Genomic DNA, 6,494 nt, shown 5'->3' with positions numbered 1-6,494 from the left:
TATTTGATTTTCCATTTCATTCTTCAGGTTTGGGAAATTTTCTGATATTATTTCATTGAATAGGTTGTTCATTCCTTTGGTTTGTATCTCAGTGCCTTCTTCAATCCCAATAATTCTTAAATTTGGTCTTTTCATGATGTCCCATAGTTCTTGGAGATTCTGTTCATGATTTCTTACTATCTTCTCTGTTTGGGCAACTTTATTTTCAAGATTAAATATTTTGTCTTCATTGTCTGAGGTTCTGTCTTCCAAGTGATCTAGTCTGTGGTGATGCTTTCCATTGAGTTTTTTATTTGGCTTATTGTCTCCTTCATTTCAAGGATTTCCTTTTTTTTTTTTTTTTTTTTTTTTTTTTTTTTTTTTTTTTTTTTTTGAGAATCTCTATTTCTTTGTTGAAATGATCTTTTGCTTCCTGCAGGTACTTTTTCAACTACTTATTGGAGTGATCATGCATTGCCTGCATTTGCTCTCTTATCTCATCCTTTTCTTCACAAATCATCTTAATCATGTATAATCTGAAGTCCTTTTCTGACATTTCGTCTAACATACTGTCATTGGATTCTATTACTATAGAATCTAGATTTGTTTGGATCATTTTCTTCCCTTTGTTTTTTCATGTTGTTCATGTATCTTCCCCTCTAGCAGTGCAGATCTGGGGTATTGCAGATTTCCCCCTATAGGCTTATAGTGGCCCTATAGGTTTCCAAAACCCTTTCTTTAAGGGGAGATCAATATTAGCAGTGCCCAAATCAGACACTATGCAATCCTAGACCAAATAGCCCCTATGGGGACAATAACAAAATTGTCATAATAAACAAAGTGAGTTCAAATATTATCTTTGGTAAAACAAACAGTTTGCAATAAGGTCTGCAGTTTCTAATGGAGGACAAAGAGGATGCAGAGGGGTGTAGAATGTGGCTGTTAATGGGATAAGAAAAGAATATACAGAAGTTCTAGAAAATAGAAAGGGTGAGAGTGTAATCAAAAGAAATCGGATGTTAGCATGCAAAAAAGGGAGAAAGAGACTTTTGGAACAGGTAAACAAAAGGAAAAGAGAGCAAGAAAAGTAAAGAAATAAAAACTTAAATTTTTTTAAAAAGGAGAAAAAAGAAAATCTACTGTATAGCAGTCTTATACTAATGAAATCTCCCAGTGTTCAGTAGCCTGATGCATGAGAAGTACCTGACAATGAGCTTCAAGCCTCCAGCAGGCATCTCAGGATGTGATTTGCCCCACTCAAAGATGGGAGCTATGGCTTCCAGGATTATCCAAGATGGCTGCTCTGGCTTCTAAATGTGTTGGCAAATGGGGAGCTGCAGCTCAGGGGTGGACGTGGTCAGCTGGAGGTCCTGGAGACGGGATGCAGTTGGTCCAGCAGGGGTCCTGGAGGTCCTGTGTGTTTGGTGTGGTTGTGGGATCCTGGAGGCCAGGTTCAATCAGTCTGAATGGGGTCCCGGTGATAGGGCTCAGTCAGTTGGTCTGGGGGTCCTGGCAGCAGGGAGCAGTCAGTCGATGTGAAGGCCCCAGAGGCAGGGAGTGATCGGTCGGGCTGAGGGATCCTGGAGATGGGGCTCCGTCAGTCCAGCCAGGGGTCCTACAGGGTCTGGCTGTTGTCTCAAAATGTCGGCAGCCACGTGTAATCAAACCTGCAGGTATTGTAACAGTGAACTTTCGGGCAGCAGCAAGCAGCTGGTCCTCCACTGGTAGTTGGCGATCAGTTTGCTGACTGTTGTCGGATGATCGGGAGGTGAACCTCGAGCATTGGGTGATGGATAGGAGTAAGGCAGGCGATGGACAGGCAAGAGGCAGGCAAATGGCAGATGATAGACACCTGACAGTGAGCAATCTGCTCTCAAAAAAGGCATCGATATGCTGGCAGACTGCAGGTCATCACAGCAGACAAATGGGTAAACATCAGGGGATCGATAAGCAGCAAAAACTGCCTCACCGAGAAACAGATATCCTCTGCTTGAATCCGTTGTTACGGAGCGACAAGGAATGCAGCCTCCCTCTAGTCCACCATCTTGGATCTCTCTATGGTTTCTTTGTTTAGTTTTTGTTTGAAAGATATATCCAGTGGTGACAGCAGTGTGATAAAGCCACCCAGAATTATTGTGTTGTTTTCTATTTTATTCCTGGAATTGAGAAGGATTTGTTTGATCTACATGGATGCACTGTTGTTTGAGGCATAAATATTTATGATCTTTATGTCTTCCTCATTTATGTTTCCTTTAAGCAGTATGAAATGTCCTTCTTTATCCCTTCTCACTAACTTTAGCTTGAAGTCCAATTATCTGAAATAAGAATGGAAATCCCTGCTTTTTTAGTGAGTCTGTGTTTGTGGCAGGTTTTTTCCCATCCTTTCACCTTTAGTCTGTGGATGTCCTTATCTTTGAGATGAGTCTCTTGAAGGCAGCATATTGTTGGGTCTTTCATTTTAATCCAGTCTGTCAGTCTATGTCTTTTTATCTCTTTTTTTGCATTTTTTTAAATTGTAAACAAATGGGATACATGTTGTTTCTCTGTTTGTACATGGAGTAAAGGCATACACCATTTGTGTAATGATAAATTTACATAGGGTAATGTTGTTTGATTTATTCTGTTATTTTTCCCTTACCCCCACCCCTTCCACCCAGTCTTTGTCTTTTGATTAATGAGTTTAGGCCATTAACATACACAGTTATTATTGAGATGTGGTTTGTATTCCCAGTCATTTGGCTTATTTTTGGTTTTTAACTTTACTTGGTTTCTCTTTTGATTGATTTTTCTCTTAAGGTATTTCCTCCCTTTGTTGACCTACATTGTTGTTTTTCATTTCCTCCTCAGTGAATATTTTACTGAGAATATTCTGTAGCATAGACTTTCTACTTGTAAATTCTTTTGTTAACTTTTGTTTATCATGAAGGATTTCATTTCATCTTCAAATCTGAAGGTTAGTTTTGCTGGGTATAGGATTCTTGGTTGGCAACCATGTTCTTTCAGAGCTTGACATATGTTTTTCCAGGCCCTTCTAGCTTTAGGGTGTGGGCTGAGAAATCTGTTGATATCTGTATTGTTTTCCCCCTATTTGTAATCTGATACTTTTCTCTTGCAGCCTTCAAAATCCTCTTTATTTTGAATGTTAGGCATTTTCATTATAATGTGCCTTGGTGTGGATCTGCTTGTGATTTTGTGCATTTGGTGTTCTGTAAGCCTCTTGTATTTGATTTTCCATTTCATTCTTCAGGTTTGGGAAATTTTCTGATATTATTTCATTGAATAGGTTGTTCATTCCTTTGGTTTGTATCTCAGTGCCTTCTTCAATCCCAATAATTCTTAAATTTGGTCTTTTCATGATGTCCCATAGTTCTTGGAGATTCTGTTCATGATTTCTTACTATCTTCTCTGTTTGGGCAACTTTATTTTCAAGATTAAATATTTTGTCTTCATTGTCTGAAGTTCTATCTTCCAAGTGATCTAGTTTGTTGGTGATGCTTTTCATTGAGTGTTTTATTTGGTTTATTGTTTTATTATTTCAAGGATTTCTGTTTGTTTGTTTGTTTTGAGAATCTCTCTTTGTTGAAATGATCTTTTGCTTCCTGCCGTTGCTTTTTCAACTACTTATTGGAGTGATCATGCATTGCCTGCATTTGCTCTCTTATCTCATTCTTTGCTTTATGAATCATTTTAATTATGTATATTCTGAATCCCTTTTCTGACATTTTTTCTACCATGCTATCACTGGATTCTATTAATATAAAATCTAGGTCTGTTTGGATCATTTTCTTCCCTTGTTTTTTCATGTTGTTCATGTATCTTCACCTCTAGCATTGCAGATCTGGGGTATTAAAGTCCCCCCCCCCCCATAGGCTTATAGTGACCCTGCAGGTTTCCAAAACCTTATCTTTAAGGGGGAGATCAATAATAGCAGTGCCCAGTACAGACAATCTGCAGCCCTAAACTGAATAGCCCCTATGAAAGCATTAACAATATTGTCATAATAAACAGAATGAGTTCAATTATTATCTACAGTATAACAAATAGATTTGTAATAAGGTCTGCAGTTTCTAATGGAGGAAAAAGAGAATGGGGAGGGGTGTAGGATGTAGCTGTTACTGGGATAAGAAAAGAGTATATAGAAGTTCTAGATCATAGAAAGGGTGAAAGTATAATTGAAAGAAGTTGGTTGTTAGCATGAGAAAAGCAAGAAGGAAACTCTGAGGAAACAGGTAAACAAAAAGGAAAATAGAGTGAGAAAAGTAAGGAAATAAAAACTTTACACCAAAAATGCAAAGAACCCAATCAATAAATGGGCTAAGGAACTGGGCAGACACTTCACAGAAGAAGATACATAATTGATCCACAAATATATGAAAAAGTATTCAGTATCTCTAGTAATTAGAGAAATGCAAATCAAAACCACACTAAGATTTCATCTAACTCCAATTAGAATGACTATTATCAAGAACACAAGGAATAATAGGTGTTGGCATAGATGTGGGGGAAAAGGCACACTTGTACATTTCTGGTGGGATTGCAAATTGGTGTAGCCACTTTGGAAAGCAGTATGGAGATTCCTCAGAAAACTTGGAATGGACCTGCCATTTGAACCAGCTATCCCACTCCTCGGTTTATACCCAAAGGACTTAAAAATCAATGTACTACAGTGACACATCAATGTTTATTGCAGTTCAATTCACAATAACTAGATTGTGGCACCAACTGAGATGCCCTTCAATAGATGAATGGATAAAGAAACTGTGGTATATGCACACAATGGAATATTATTGAGCCATAATGAAGAATGAAATTATGTCACTTGCAGGTAAACGGATGGAATTGGAAAATATCATGCTAAGTGAAATAAGCCAATCCCAAAAAACCAAAGGCTGAATGTTTTCTCTGATAAATGGATGATGATACATAACCGAGGGGGGGGGGGTCTTATAAGTGAAGAAGGGAGGAATGTTGGATTGTGTAGATGAAAATGAGGGAAGGGGAGGGGGTTGGAGGAAGGAAAGGTGGTGGACTAAGACAGACATCATTACCCTATGTACATGTATGATTACACAAATGGGGTGAATCTTCATTGTGTACAACCACAGAAATGAAAAGTTATACTCCATTTGTGTACAATGAATCAAAATGCAGTCTGTAAAAATAAAAATAAATAAAATTTTAAAAAATGACCTTTCTTTGTATTAAATTCCTACTTCAACTCTAACCTACCATCCTGAACTGGCCTATTGTCACAAATGTTAAAATAGACTAGTATGCAAAAGACCTAGAAAAGGACTTTTGAAAAAGAAGAAAAAATTTAGAGAATTTAGCTGTTTGATTTTAAAATTGCTACAAATTTACAGTAATCAAGATATTGTGCTAGTGGCATGAAAATAGTCATAAAGATGGATGGAATATCATTGAATCCTGAAATAGATCTGTGCATATATAATTGATCAAGCTTTTCATTGTTGACAAGGTTATTTAATTGGGGAAGCCCACACATAGCGCTTTTAGTAGAATATTTTTATGCCAGGAAAAGAAGAATTTTAATTGGTATAAAATACAAAATAATGCATAGACCTAAACATCAAAATTAAAACTATTAAACATCTACAAAATATGTGAATCTTTGTGATCCTGGCTTAGGCAAAGATTATTTAGCTATAACAACAAAAGCAAGATCTGTAAATGAAAACATTGATAAATTTGACTTTATTAAGGGAATGAAACATGAACCACAGACTGGGATAAAATATTTGCAAATTATACATCAGATAAAGGACTTGTACAGAATATATAAAAAGCACTTGATAAGAAAACAAATAATTCATTTAAAATAGGACCAAAAATTTGAATAGACCAAAGAAGGCATAGGGATGGCAAAAAGCACCGGAAAAGATGTCCAGTATCCTTAGTCATTCGGAAAATGAAAATTAAAGCCACACTTTTAATAGGCTGACTAGAATCCAAAATAGTCTGTATCAAGAGTTGAGGAAGATGCGGAGAAACTGGAAACCTCTATCAAGAACTGTAAACAGTCTGACATTTTACCTTACTTTTAAGGTTAATGAGTATTCCTTCTATGTCATATGGATTCTGATAGAAAACATACGATTCCTGACTCTGAGATAAAAAACAGTTTGTTATTTTAAAAAATAGCAGTGGTCAGAGTATTATCATTCTTGTATCAGTTCTCTGACTTCAAATTCTGACAGGTGGGCCGTGTGAATGCTGTGGATAAAATGGGTTTATATCTAAGCCTAGATATATATCGCGCAGCCTCTAAGCCTGAGGAATCTGAATCTTTGGTAATGGGTTATAAACAAATTTTCCTGACTTTATTCCCAAAGGAAGACATTTTCTTTACTAGCTTAGTGAATAATAGGCTTTTTCAAATCTATTCACTGTGCAAATATTCTTTTTAAAAAAGATAGTTTGAAACAAAAGAGCAGTTAATTTCTGTGCTTGCAAAATGTGCAGAAACATGAAAGACACGTGAAAACTATCTCCTA

The sequence above is a fragment of the Sciurus vulgaris genome (assembly GCF_902686455.1).
Source record: "Sciurus vulgaris genome assembly, chromosome: 5".
NCBI classification, from domain to species: domain Eukaryota; kingdom Metazoa; phylum Chordata; class Mammalia; order Rodentia; family Sciuridae; genus Sciurus; species Sciurus vulgaris.
Note: the sequence above shows the minus strand (reverse complement) of the source record.